This window comes from Platalea leucorodia, assembly GCF_965183815.1.
Source record: "Platalea leucorodia genome assembly, chromosome: 3".
NCBI lineage: Eukaryota > Metazoa > Chordata > Aves > Pelecaniformes > Threskiornithidae > Platalea > Platalea leucorodia.
The window spans coordinates 122,308,300-122,322,360 of NC_138825.1; the positions used below are offsets into that span (position 1 = coordinate 122,308,300).

Consider the following 14,061-nt stretch of genomic DNA (forward strand, 5'->3'; position numbering starts at 1 on the left):
ATATACCTCTTCCATGAGTTGTCGTACCTTTGCTCTCATGCTCAAAATCTCAGTTCTTCTCAGCGCTCAGTGAAAATTGTTCTCCTGTTTTGGAACCGTGTTCAGATTTTCCATCTCTATTTCATTCTGCACAGATTATTGTTCTTCATACTGTTTTATGTCTGAAGCCTCCTTTGCTTTGCTTCTTAATTTGACTTGCAGAGCTAATTAAGCTTTACTTTTGGCAGTTCTTTATTCCTATACTTCTTGACCTCTAGTGGTATGGCTTTACTGTGTGCTACAGATCCTATTACTCTTCAGAAAGCCACTGATTGAAAAGTGTTTTTTGTGAATGTAAGGATTTTCTTTTATAATGTCGCAGATCCAGGTTCTAACCTGCAAACTAGCAACTGTGTTGACATCTTTTATGCTACTGTCTCTTAGCTTTATATTAAAATGGCTGATACTGTTTGTAAAGCTTTATGGAGGTTTGCAGGTTTTTAGTTTAAATGTTTACTTGTTTTTTTGGTTTAAATGTCACTGAGAATTATGATTATGTATGATATAAGGCTGGCCCACTTACTGTAAATTAGAAGAGAAATATATCGGGCATGGTTTTTATGGTTTGCGTGTCTGCTAAATCACCTCTGCATTTCACAGCTTTAGGCGCTGGGAAATATTTATAGATTTTGCTTAGGAGTGCATACAAGTTTAGATACAAAAAAGTCTTAAGTTAAAGCCCAGAAGAGGTTTGGTTGTTGGTTTTTTTTTTATATTTCTCTGTTATTTTGCCGATGTTTCCTATTGCATTAGAGAAGAATCGTTAGCAGTGAAGGAGTGCTGCTATTTGGTTGGTGAGAGAGGCAAATAGAGGATTTTTTCTCCTGGTCCTGTCTTTGCCCATGTGCAGTGAATTGCTCCATGCCTCATTTTGCCTATTTGTAAAATGGACGTAGAACAGATATCACTGTCATATGAACGAAAATGTAAAATTCACGTAGGTAACCGACCTTTTCCACAATAAAGAAATCAACCTTAAAAGCAACCCAAGAAGGGAGTGATCTGTATTAACGGAGAATGTTTTATTTGTTCTTCTTAGTAATCTTACCTCCTACTTTCTTGACCTGTTAAACCCCCTCAATAGTCAATGTTCCTTCTTAAATCTTACCCGGCCTTGATCTTTTCTTCATCCGCTCTACATTTCACTCTGCATCACTCCTTCCTCATGTCTTTTAGAAAAGCATCATCCACTCTGTCATTCTGAGAACAGAGATTTCTTTCTGTCTTTGTGATGCCTGTATTGATTTTACTCATGCTTATTTTCACTCTTTTTTGGTAAACATAGTTATCAGTTTGTGACTGAGTTCGCTTTCCTATAAATACATGATAAAAATGGAAGTGTTCCATTATTTTTGAGGAATGAAGGTACTTTTCCATTTGTTTTCCATGTGTTTTTGGGGTGGGGTTTTTTTGTTAGAAATTCATCAATTATACTTTAGCAATTGCGTTTTAGCCTTGTATAATCTTCCCTCTATTTCCATGAACAGTGCAGAGAATACCTCTAATAATTAAAGAAACATGTCCTCTTTTGCACACCCTTTAAACTGTGTCCTCATGCAGAAATATCAAGGTCTCTTCTTGAAGAAATCTGTGCTACCATTTTTTAGGAGCTGAGCAATCTGAATCCTGGTGCTTGTGCTAAGGCTCAGCCTTTACCATGGTCAGAATCACTGTGCTCAGATGCCAATATCTACAGCACGGTTTTCCTGGAGAAAATCAAGATTTCTCTTTCCATCCTTGCTTTTTTGCCCTGAGCCCCTCCTCTCCTCTCAAAGTTGCATTTAATTATAAGATTGTATGGTTGGATTCCCAAAGCAGAGATCTCCTCGGGGCAGGGGAAATTATTTGTCTTCTCTTGCTGGATGTATATAGGTCTGCAGCTTGGACCTGTTGCCCGTTGCCACAGATTTTTGCAAAAGACCAAGTACTTCTGTCCCTTGGCATGAATCTCTTGTTTCCTTTCTTTTATCGGACTTCTTGCTCAGTCAATTGGTAGTTTTTTGGATTGACTCTGGACCGACTGCCTGCCAAAGTCTTTCTGGTTCATAACCATTTTGAGAATGTGCAAATTTTAGTTGTGAAGCATTGGTAGGTAAAATATTAAAAAATTCACTGAATCCGACCAAATGTTCCTGTAGCCCGTTGAAGTCTGATGGTAGCCAATAACTTGAGTTTCAAGAGAAGAATAAGAAATACACCACGTATGATGAGATTCATGGCATGTTTTCTTGGTTTCCTACATTCAGCAGGTGAAGTCTGGGTTCTCTAGGTACATTAGGGACAAGTAGCCTCCTAACATTTTCCACTGAAAATCAGGCCTCTCTAAAAAATGCAGAATCATGGAGTTCTGTGAGACACCACATGGCTGAAGGGTCTTATTTTATGACAGCTTTCATAGACTGTGTTAGAAGTTTGGAAGTAGACTGTGGACCAAATTACTAGTAGGACACCGTGAAAATCTTTGATCCAAAAAATTTCTACAAACAGCCTTTTCTATCTTGTTTCCTTTTTCCCCTGTCAAAACCTCCCTGCATCTTTCCTTAAAAAACTTCATGGCTTATACTCACCCGCTTCATGTCATCCATCCTGCAGTCTTGAGAGGTCAGTCCAGTCTCTGATGGGCCTAGGAAATTAGTCTCTGTTGCCCCCAAGATAGCTTTGTCAAACAAATGCTTTCTCCCATACTGCCCTTAGGCTTAGGAGTAGCTTTCCTGAACAACTTGAAAGGCACTTGCCATTGTTGTTCAAATTATCTGTAAAATGCCCTCCTATTTTAGTGTATTCTAGTTTTGAGAAAAGATAGTATTTCCATGAAAGGTTATTTCAGAGCATCTCCACACAAATCAATGTGAATTTAAATTATATAAAAGATCACAGCATTTGCACATTCAAATCCTGGTTGTGGACTCTATACGAGTTGCCAAGTTATCTATTCCAACATTTTAGAATTCAGCCTATCTTTTCATTATAGTTTGAAGTCCTCCCATTTTTTTATGCCAAGAACATACTTAAGAAATAAAATGCTTTAACTTTTCCAACAGTTGCATTCAATTTGAAAGATCTAGTAAACACTACTGAAGCACAGCTAAGGGAAATCCCTTATGGCTAATAAAAGTTTGGTAGTAATAGCAGATAAATTTTGAAGTTTTCATAATAGATTATCTAAACATCTCCAATGCAAAGCATAAAACAAAGCAGGCCCGGAAGCTATTGTATAATTTTTAAGCTGTCTTCAGATTCTGGGGAGAATCTGAATAATTGTAATAATTTTCAAACTATTGATGTTCTGGCAGAAATGTTGCTACTTTTTTCCCCTATTGTTACCAATATTTCTGTTAAGGATTTCAGAGTACTTTTTATGGGGTTTTCATGTTAGCAAGAAGATCTTCCTACCTCCCAGTAGTTTGATTTTAACCATTTGCACAGCTTCAGTCCATTAAAACTGTCTTTTAGCAAGAGGAAGTGTAATAATTTATCCTTACAGGGATGTTGTGACTCAAACACTCCCTTCTCTTCCTGTTGCTTGATCCAGTGTAATTAAATAATAGATTTCATTTCTTAACTTTGCAGTAGCAATAAAGAGGAAACTATGTTCAGAAGGCATGTTTATTTTTTTCCCCCAGCCTTTTCATGGCTTAAAAGTGATTCTTTCTCTTCGTGCTAAAGTAATGTGAAACAGCCTTTTCAAACTTATGTCCTTGGGAAATGAATGTTAATTAAAGAATGAACATTAAATAAGTTAGGAAATCGGTGCCGTTTTTCAGACACAAATATCCGTTGTTCAGATTTCACACTTACGCTCCTTCGTGTTGCTTTTTTTTCTTTCTCTGAGCAAGAGCTCCCTCCTTTTTTCTTTCTTTCATCTTCCCAAGACAAAATCTGTCGTCTTCATGCTATCATCTGTACAATTTACCTTGTATTTTTTGAAGCTCTCAGAATTATAGTTCATAGAAATAAAAAAGAAAATACAGCAAACCAACACATACATACAAAAATTTGGACTTCCTTTTTCATTTTTACATGAAAATGGGTCTACCTTGGACTGCGGCTGTTGTTTTCATAGATTTCCCTCTATTTTTATCGTTATCTTGGATTAGAAGATTCTTGGAAGGAGGGTGCTATAGATTTAGGATTTTGAAGCCATTTTAAAAGGAACGGGAGAGAGATTTCTTGCTAGGAGAGAAAAATTTCATAGACCTTCCTATTTTATTACACATTCTGATTATACCTTGTCCCCGTTAACAAATGATTTTCCCTAAGAGTAAAGATTACAGAACAGACTGAGACTTTCTCTAGTGTCATAATGTACACTCCATGCATATATTGTCGTTGAAAAAGTATTAAAACTAAACGTTTTTACTTCTTTTTTTCCCCCTATTATTGTTTTCTTTTTGTACAGATAATTTGGGTACATCTTGCAAGATGACACTTTTACCTGTCTGTCAAAATTATGCAGGCAGTATAATTTACCTGAAGCCCAGACACCCGTATGGCCTGTCTGACATCGAAAACTGTTTAAACCAGTAGTTATTTACACGTATTATTTGTCTCACTGTTTAATCTGAGCGATCCAGTAGCATTTAGTTGTAGTCACCATGCAAACTGAGAAGCTCCCACTTGGTCGACATGTTACTGAACACAAGGAAAAAATTTTTCACAGTGAGTGTGGTGAAACACTGGCCCAGGTTGCCCAGAGAGGTGGTAGATGGCCCGTCCTTGGACACATTCAAGGCCAGGCTGGACGGGGCTCTGAGCACCCTGATCTGGTTGTAGATGTCCCTGCCCATTGCAGGGGGGATGGACTGGATGGCCTTTAAAGGTCCCTTCCATCCCAAAGCATTCTAGGATTCTATGTGTATTTGAGCAGGTGAGAATAAAAAATAAGAAGAAAGACCAATGTGAATCATTTCAGGTAAAATCTTTTAACTTACAGTGTCTTCTGCCACTAGCATAGTATTTCCAAGTATGAACATAATGGCGTATCTCTTCAGACCTGTGAATAATTGTAGAGCTTCCTAATGGAAAATGTTGCCATTTTGTATTTTTGATTGAACCTGAATCCTTTTTTTCTCCTTCTGTCTCCTAGTCAAAACTTTCAAAGCAATGTCTTGCTTATGTCCTTTGCAGGATTTAATTTTTTAAAGTATGTTTTTGTCCTTCATTTTGAGGTGTTTGAAGAATTTATTTTTCATGACTTCAGAATCAGTTCAGCCAGAGGATCAAGGTCCTGTCTTTTCTCTATTCAGTGCACTGATCGTTGCCTGCTCTACGTAGTAATACTTGCTTTGCAGTTCTTTCGTTAGCCGGAGGCTTGCTCTAAAAGCACTTTATCTCTGTGCTTGGAATAGGTAAATGTATGTCTTATTTTCCCTGTGACAAACGGTGAAGCCTGATTCCAATTTGCTGTCATATGGAAAGGCGGAGTATTTATTTAGTGTCCTGGTGAAACTAATACAAGGCAATGATTGTTTTCCTGTGTGAGCAACGTAAGGATGCATGTTTTAAACAAATGTTACTCTCTACAGCAATAGGAGAAAGAAACCTGTTTATATTAGATGGTCTCTCAATCAACAGAGAGCAGGTTTTTTTTTCTGCTTGCAGCATTGGAAACTGCGTGACAACAATCCTGAATGGTGGTTTCTTCTGGGATTTGAAACCAAAGGACAGGAAGCTGTGGTATAACGTAAAGCCCTGCTGGTTTGCATGCCATAGTAATATTGGAGAAAGAAAAGAAATAGAAATAATTGATGGAGAGGAAATAAATCTGAGTTAATAGACTAAATATTTGAAAATAATACTATCTTCAGTTCTTAAGAAGGGCAATTTCTAATTGCTTTTTTGTTTTACTAAAGGAAAGGTGAATGCATTTATTGCTGAAAAGATTGCTCATTCTTATTTTTTCAAAGTAACGTTTAGTACCAAAAAGGCATTCAAAGATGTAACTTAGATGGAAGTAATAGTTACAGCTGATATTCTCAACTCGGAATAGCTATAGTGATACAGCTGTAAAAATGAAACAGCTCGTTGTGGAAGTCTGAATCCAAATGTAGTTAGTTTTATTATAATTTCCTCCAAAACACCAGCATTTATTTAGTTTACATACAGGGAAAATTGGCTGCTAGTGATTTGCAGTGGGATGGCACCATTTACCTCAGCATCTAGAATATCTAGACAGTCATAGAACATGGACAGTCAGTAGAAGGCCTCTGCACTCATCTTCTTCAGAAGTACAGAGATGTGTTTGCAGAGGCTGGAGGGTTTTGGGCCATGAGAATTTTTCAGTTTCATATTGGCTAATGAATCTTTCATATCTACAAAGTCCACACTTCACAAAGCTTTTTTCACGGTCTCTTGCTCGTTCTAGAGAACACTACTCCATCGGTTCCCCTTGGATGATATTTTTAAAGCTCATTTTTTCTTCCCTGTAATAATAATAACTAGAGTAGAAGTTTCCAAGTTTGTTTTCTTGCCTGCTGTTACCATCACCAGCACTGAGAGAGCATCAGCAGTGGCCATTTCCAGCACTACACCACATCTTGAATTAACCAAGTCTATCTAGCCACCGAATAATTTGACCATATTAAAACTGAATTCAATGCGTCTGAATACTTTCCTGCACACAGAGACTTTATAGTTTTAATGTTGTTTGTATAATTTCACTTTGTTTCATCAGTATTGCCTGCTATAAATGTCAGGTGTGCAGTAGGGTTTCTTTTGCTTCATGGAGAGTAGAAGAATTACAGGTATAAAACGTTGACCTGAAACGTTTATTTGGAAATTAGAATTGAAAGAAGGAAAAATACAAAAAAGTCATGCCTGAAACTTAAGTTCAAATATAGTTATTGTTCATAAATGCATTAAATTCTTTTCCCTGTGTGACAGAAAATGCAACAAGCAGCTCTAATTTAAGAAGCTGAGCTTATATTATTTATAAGGAAGAGATCTTAAAAAAAAAAAAAGGCTGATTTAAAGCTCATGTTTTGTAAAATAGCAGTATTAATTTCAGCATTTAATTGGAAATTTGTTTTCCTTATTTAATTTACCCAATATAATTTAAATAAAAAACATACAGTGTCTAATGGATGCAAATCTTCACTTTCAGTAGCACAGCCTAGGCTTTGAAAATAAGTTACCATTTTTCTACTATTTGTACCTGTATATGTTTTAAACAAGAATGGTTCAGAGTGTCAACAAATGTGGGACTCAGCTATGCTTTATACCTGCTAAAAATCAAAAATAAGGAGCACAAGGATTTGGCTTTCCTTAATCCCAGTTCATGGTGGGACTTGATGCTCTACTGCCTACTGAACTGCAGGAGTTACTACACCATATCCAAGGAGCTGAACAAACACGCACAATACGTTGTGAAAATTGAATTATTCCACACATGAGAAAAGGTTTTCCCCTATTTTTTCCCCTCCCTTCTCCTATGGAGCAACACTTAAGTCTCTTAGAAATTGGTAACGAGTGGAGTAATGAGGCCCATATGTCTTCATCAGCAACCTGGATGGGTGACACAGGGTATGCTCAACAACTTTGTTGGTAATACTAAATTGGGGGGTGGCTGACAAATAGTAGAGCTTCAATCCAGCGGGAGCTTGATAAATTTGAGGATCAGATGGACATAAATCTGATAAGTGTCCACATCTGTGGCAGAATAACCCCATGTATCACTGTGGTTTGGGAATCTGAGATGCATTGTAGGGTACAGTCTGAAGTTGTCCTGGGGCAGCCAAATACAGTCTAGCCTCTTCTGATGTTGTATTTGTACATTTCCTTGAAAAGAAACGGTATGTGCTTTAACTTAGGGTTGTTTAGTAATGTTCGATTTTATGACACTGGTCAATAGAAAGCCTTCCCCTTCCAGCTGCAGAGTTTTCCAGCAGGGTGAAACCATGGGTCTGCCATAGCTCCAGGAGCACGGCGCATTTTCCTGTTAGCCCATTCCATTACACAGGCTGAGTCCGTGTAGTTTTCTAAAGGCTGTGTAAATTTTCTGGATTTTTTTTTTTCTTTCTTTTGTATGTTTAGAAGGAATTTGTAACATGAAGAATATCAGCTCAAGCAAGCTGCTCTTGCTATTTTCTCTCCCTATCGGTATGTACCTTCTTTTGTTGCATTTCTTCTATTTGGGTTGTACTGACTGTGTTGCTAAAAAACAAAAATCAAAACCAAAAAAGCCCTGCAACCTTTTCTATAATCAAAAGAAGTATGTGGGTTGTCAGTAGAATGAAGAGAGATGATGATGATGTCCAAAACCATACTAAACGTTCAATTTAAACAAATGGGAATAATAACAAGATATCTTTTCATCATCGTACTAATCTGTAGGGGTCTTGAATAGCAGTGGTATGGTTAAAAATGTGCAGGCTGAGATGTAGGGCTGTTTACTGGAGTTCGTAGGACTGGCTTTCACACAATTTCAGTCTGAAGGCAGCTGAGGAAGGGACTGTTTTCTCCTGTGTTTGTTGGAACAGACTTCATAGAATCATAAAATCACAGAGTGGTTTGGGTTGGAAGGGACCTTAAAAATCTTCTAGTTCCAAGCCCACTGCCGTGGGCAGGGACACCTTCCACTAGACCAGGTTGCTCAAAGTCCCATCCAACCTGGGCTTGCATTTATATCAGCTGCTTGTCAAAACCATCACTGAGTGTTGGACCTGTAGATGTACTCTTTGTGCTTTCAGAGGGAAGGAGTCCTTGTGTAACCAGCTCATTGCTGGAGATGCGTCTGGGATAATTCTTCTCCAGCTACTAGGAACTGACTGCAGACTCTCTGCATCCAGATCCAGATCCAGCTCTTCGGGCTGGCTGAGCTGTGGAAACCAAAAGCCGTTGCCACCTGCTAGAAGGCAAGAGGAAGCAGTGAATCTTGCTTCAGAGACTAAAAAGCAAGGGTTTTTTTAACAAATATAAGAAATCATGTACTTGAAAACACGTTCTCAGTAAGTGCTAGGGACTATGGGCTATGAACTGATGTTTTCTTATTCTCAGCATCTGTATGGACTGAAATTCACTGTATGTCAAGCAAGAAAGTGCTCCTCTTGTCACTCTCTACAACTACCTGAAAGGAGGCTGTAGCAAGGTGGGGGTCGGTCTCTTCTCCCAAGTAACAAGCAATAGGACGAGAGGAAACGGCCTCAAGCTGCGCCAGGGGAGGTTTAGGTTGGATATTGGGAAAAATTTCTTCACCAAAAGGGCAGTCAGGCCCTGGCACAGGCTGCCCAGGGAAGTGGTTGAGTCCCCATCCCTGGAGGTATTTAAAAGACGGGTAGATGTGGTGCTTAGGGACATGGTTTAGTGGTGGGCTTGGCAGTGCTGGGTTAACGGTTGAGCTCAATGATCTTAAGGGTCTTTTCCAACCTAAATGGTTCTGTGATTCTCTAAAGCCTCAAAATGTGACACAGAGCTTTATCTTCTCAAGGTCACACATAATCACCTGGTGTTACATTAAATGGTCTCCAGTAAAAAATACTTAGATTTGAAAACAGATATCTAATAAGAAGAAAATTGATTGTCTTTTAATCTGCAGGTGAAAGTTTTATGTTTTAGACAGCTTGTGACAATTTAGTCATGCTGTTTAACCCTTGTGTGGTGAACTTAAATCATTACCTATTAGAGTGCTCTAATGGACCCTGTAATGTAATTATCTTCCCAGGATGTGCGAACTGCATAAAGCACGTCCCTATGCTGACTTGTGGAAAGAAATTCTGTATTTTTCCTTTGTGTGTTAGAATTAGAGGTTCAGGTGTCAGCATTAGTAGCATGTGAGATATTCTATGGAAAGATTTATGTGAAAACCTGTCTTTACCTCTTCTATTTAATTGCCTTCAAAAAAAAGTATTGGGATGCCCTGTTTAGAATACATTTATGGCACTACATCTAAATTAAGAATATTCTTTGGTATTTTTATAGTTGCATACTTTTGATCTAGAAAAGATGCAAAAGTAAGACATTTTAATGTATATTTAATAACAAAACAACCTTCCTGCCTCAGAAAAAAAAATCAGCCAGGTGAACTATGATCTAATTTTCCTCTATAATGAAAACAAAATCATAGCTCCTGGAGCATTATTCTTGGCTCCCAGCAGTTTCAAGGCATGCAAACATTACCATTTCGATTCCATCCTGCAGTTTAACTGGAAGGATTATGTCACAACATAGTATGTTTGTTTTCCAGCTTTTTGTCTGTTTGTCCATCAGGACGGTTTTGTAGAAGTATCGGTGATTGTTGACTTTGGAGGTAGTGGAAGAAAAAATAATTATGAAAAAAAAAAAAGGCAGACAGTACCATTTAAGTAACTATGCTTCTGTCATAGGAGAATGAATACTCCTTTCAACAAATCTATAATTTGCAGAAGTTGCAAAAAGAAAATAGCCGTAAGGTGACTGTTAACATACTTCAGTTCATCCTGCCAAGAAAGTTAACTCCATAAAGTCATTAAACCAGTGATTACATTTTAAAATATTATTCCCCAGCCATTTCTTCTTAGACTTTAAAATATAGTGACTGTATATACTACCTTCTTTGTAATGTGAAAAATTGTAAAATACACTTATTTTTCATAAACTGCTAATTATTAACAGAGCTATTTGCGCTCCTATAGTTAAGGTCATTTCAACACTTCCGTTATTTAAACTTCACTTTTAGGGGTTCATAATTTGGCTGTAATAAAAAATATATTCAGACTCCGAAGTCTCAAATGTTGTTTGCTGGTATTAGGAAATTTAGCCTGTTTTTCTTTAAAAAGCTAATTAATTTGGATTGTTTGCCGTTCTTCAAGATAATCCCAAACAAAATATTTTGTGATGTGGACTAAATAATTTTAATTATTAAAAAAGATTAGGAAAAGACAGTGAGTATGTTGGAACTGCTGCTGCCCGAAATTCTGTGACTGACACTGAATATCTCTGAGGCTTGGCGAAGGGAGATGGTGGGAAATTCTTGCCATATCTCTACTGTTATCATATAGTAACCTCATATATGAAAAGTTATTGCAGCGTTTATATCATGCCTATCATCTGGAGTCAAAGGCAGTAGGCCTGCTGCTCACAAAGTAAACCCCTACCCGTGCTTCCACTGTAGCGAAAGACCTCCTGACTTCAAGGTTGCATAGCTGAAAATTGCTTTTCTGGAATGATAAATGCCCGGGTGCTCGGAGATGGATCGTTTCTTTGGTATGGCTTCCTGCAGTCCCCCTTCATCATGTAATGCGGCCGTGGTAATGACTCAACAAGGCCTTCAGCTCCGGAAATCAAGGAATCGGGGCTTATTGCGTATTAATGGCAACTCTGGGACAGTCAAATAAGACAGTTTGTTATAATACTAATTATAGCAAAGCACTCATGTTGTGGTTTGAATGAGTCAATTATGTGTGTGTTAAAACTATAAATACATCTTCCCCCCAACCTCAGCTGTGTGGTACCTAATTTTTTTTTAATTGCTTGGATACATATTTACCTGAGCATATCCTGGTTTCCCAGGTAAATATGTGTACCAATGCAGAACTCATTATGGTCTGTTTGGATAAATAATCCATATTTTATAACTGTACAGGAAGTAATTATTTTCATATTTTGCTTTCTTTAAGCCAAAGAAATTAAATGCTGTGTGTTCATTCCTTAAAATAAAATGGATGCAAAAGTCGAGGCAATACGAGAATAAAGTTTTCATTGTTTTGGTAGAAACTGAGAATATTATTCCAGATTTTGATCTTGTGTTTAGCCCAGAATAACTCCATTCAAGTAAGCAGTGTTATTCAGGATTTACTTAGATGCAAATGGGACGTGAATTTGGCCTCCTCTCTCTCCTTACTCTCCCTTACTTCATCGGGAGGTTCTTGTAAGCAGCTTGCACACGGTCTTTGCTTTAAATGATGTTGTCACGTTTATCATTTGTAAAAATAAGGTATTCAAGCTACGCATAGAAATTAACGTATCTGAATTTTATGGTAAGAAAATTAATGTCTTATAGAATCATAGAATGGTTTGGACTGGAAGGGACCTTAAAGATCATAGTTACGGTCCTATATGTGTTAGGGAACTAGAGCATACTTTCATGTCAGATATTTCTGCCATTGTTTTATCTGATACTTGGAAAAGCTGTGTTGTGTTATCACCATGCTAAGGTCAGGTTTTGTTAGACTTTTAAGCTTAGTGGGGCCAAAGTCAGCCTTGGCATAAATCCATTAACTGCAATAGATTTACACCAGAGATGAATATTGGCTCGTTCTTGGTAAATTTATTTTTATCCAGCTCTTTGTATTTTATGTTAGAAATATAAGTAGCTTGCGTGCCCTCAAACTAATCAGAATAAGAAACAGTTTTGCTTATGCCAGAAAATAGAACTATCGTTTTTCACATTCTTACATTTTTCAAGTAAGATTATGTTACTGTGACTTCTGAATTCCTGAAATCTCTCTGGTCCCTGTGACTGCAAGGGCCAAGAGAGGGTTTCAAGGGGAAAATCTGAAACTCTTCACGCAGTATGTTTTGTGTTGTGCGTACGAGATACAGTTAACGTTTTGTATGCATGTGATTAGTGTGGAAAAAAATTAATGCAGTCCAGTATTATGATTTATGGACTGAATCTTTTGCCCACTGAACACTTGCCAAAATGAAAATCTTTTTCCCCCCTCTCCTCCTTTGGATATTAGAAACAGCTACTGTTTTTGTTGATCTTTTTAACTTCTGAATAGGCCTATTTCAAGTCATAGCAGCATGGGAGCTCAGATTAATAATATACTTATTCAGCCAGTGATACTGAGTGAAACCATTGCTAGTGTGAGTATGAAGGATAGAATTTCTTTAAATTATTTTCAGGTGCATTAATGCATTTCTGAAAGAAGAATATAGAGATATTTGAAAATAAATCAATTTTCTGTTTATCGATCGTGTTACAGGTGTGTATGAGTTTTAATATCAAGACTTTCTTAAGGTGTCTCTCCTTTCGATAACTTGTCCTGTGCTCACTGTCAGTCCATCCGTCAGATGGTTAATGAGGATAAGAGCAAAGAATTAAGACTAAATCTTGCCTTTTGGACAATGTTTTTGAATTTAGAGGATAAGGTGTATTCCATGCTGAGAAGCATCCTTTCTATCCCACCTACTCTACGGCATCATCTTACACCAGAACCACAGGCTAGCGAGGCGAGAGGAGCAAATCCCATAGACTTCTCTTGTGTGTTTGGGTTGGACCTCCTTAGCCCAGTAATTTGATAAGCATCAGCTTGCACAGGTTTGGTTTCTAATCTTGTACTGGTTTTGATATGATCTATTTGTGTATAAAGTAGCCCAATTTTCTGCACCTGCTGAAGGTGAATCCAAGGCTGATGTGCTTAGTCCCCTCCAAAGAGGTTTGTGCTCTTTACAGCACGCTTTGAGGAGTGTGGGGCCTTTAGAGGCACTGTCACGATGGAGGTAAGGGCAGTTCTTTGCTTCACACTTTCATTGCTCAATCCCATCTCTTTCATATCTGAATGGCCTGGTCTGCTCAATGAGGTTTTTCCAATTTATTAATAGAGAGTCGGTGTTTCCTATCAGTTAATTTGCTTTCTCCCAAATGAAATAAGAGTAGGCCTAAAAAAGTCTTCATGTGAGTCTGGTTTGTACTAATGATAAGTCAAGTAGGGGTAGAGTTTCTTTCAAAAACTACTTCGGTAAGCTGTTTAAAATTAATATTTGTTATTCTAAAAAATTCTGAGAGGGATCAGCCACCCTTCCGCAGTTGCAGATAAAGTGCTATGGCAAGAATTTGGCATTTTTACATTGCCTGAGAGAATTATATGTTCATTTTCTGGGCTAATGTGGTGCAAGGAAAGAAAAAAAAGGATGTAGCGCTTTTTAAAAGCAATCATTTTAAATATAAACAAAAGAACTTTTGCTTGAGATTTGTCAAAAGTCTTTCAGTCTTTTCAGAAAATTGTTATTCACTTCTTGGCTAACAAGAGCCGAGTGAGTGACACCTTTGAGAGTCCCAGCTTGTGTTTTAGTGCATAGCTTGTATTTTGCTATGCACTACCA

At 37.6% G+C, this 14,061-nt stretch overlaps 1 protein-coding gene across 1 annotated transcript in view; it reads left to right on the top strand.

The window, feature by feature from the left end:
- The window catches only part of SUPT3H (SPT3 homolog, SAGA and STAGA complex component), a 282,918-nt gene that overhangs the window by 177,436 nt on the left and 91,421 nt on the right, over window positions 1-14,061 (top strand). The window lies entirely within an intron of this gene.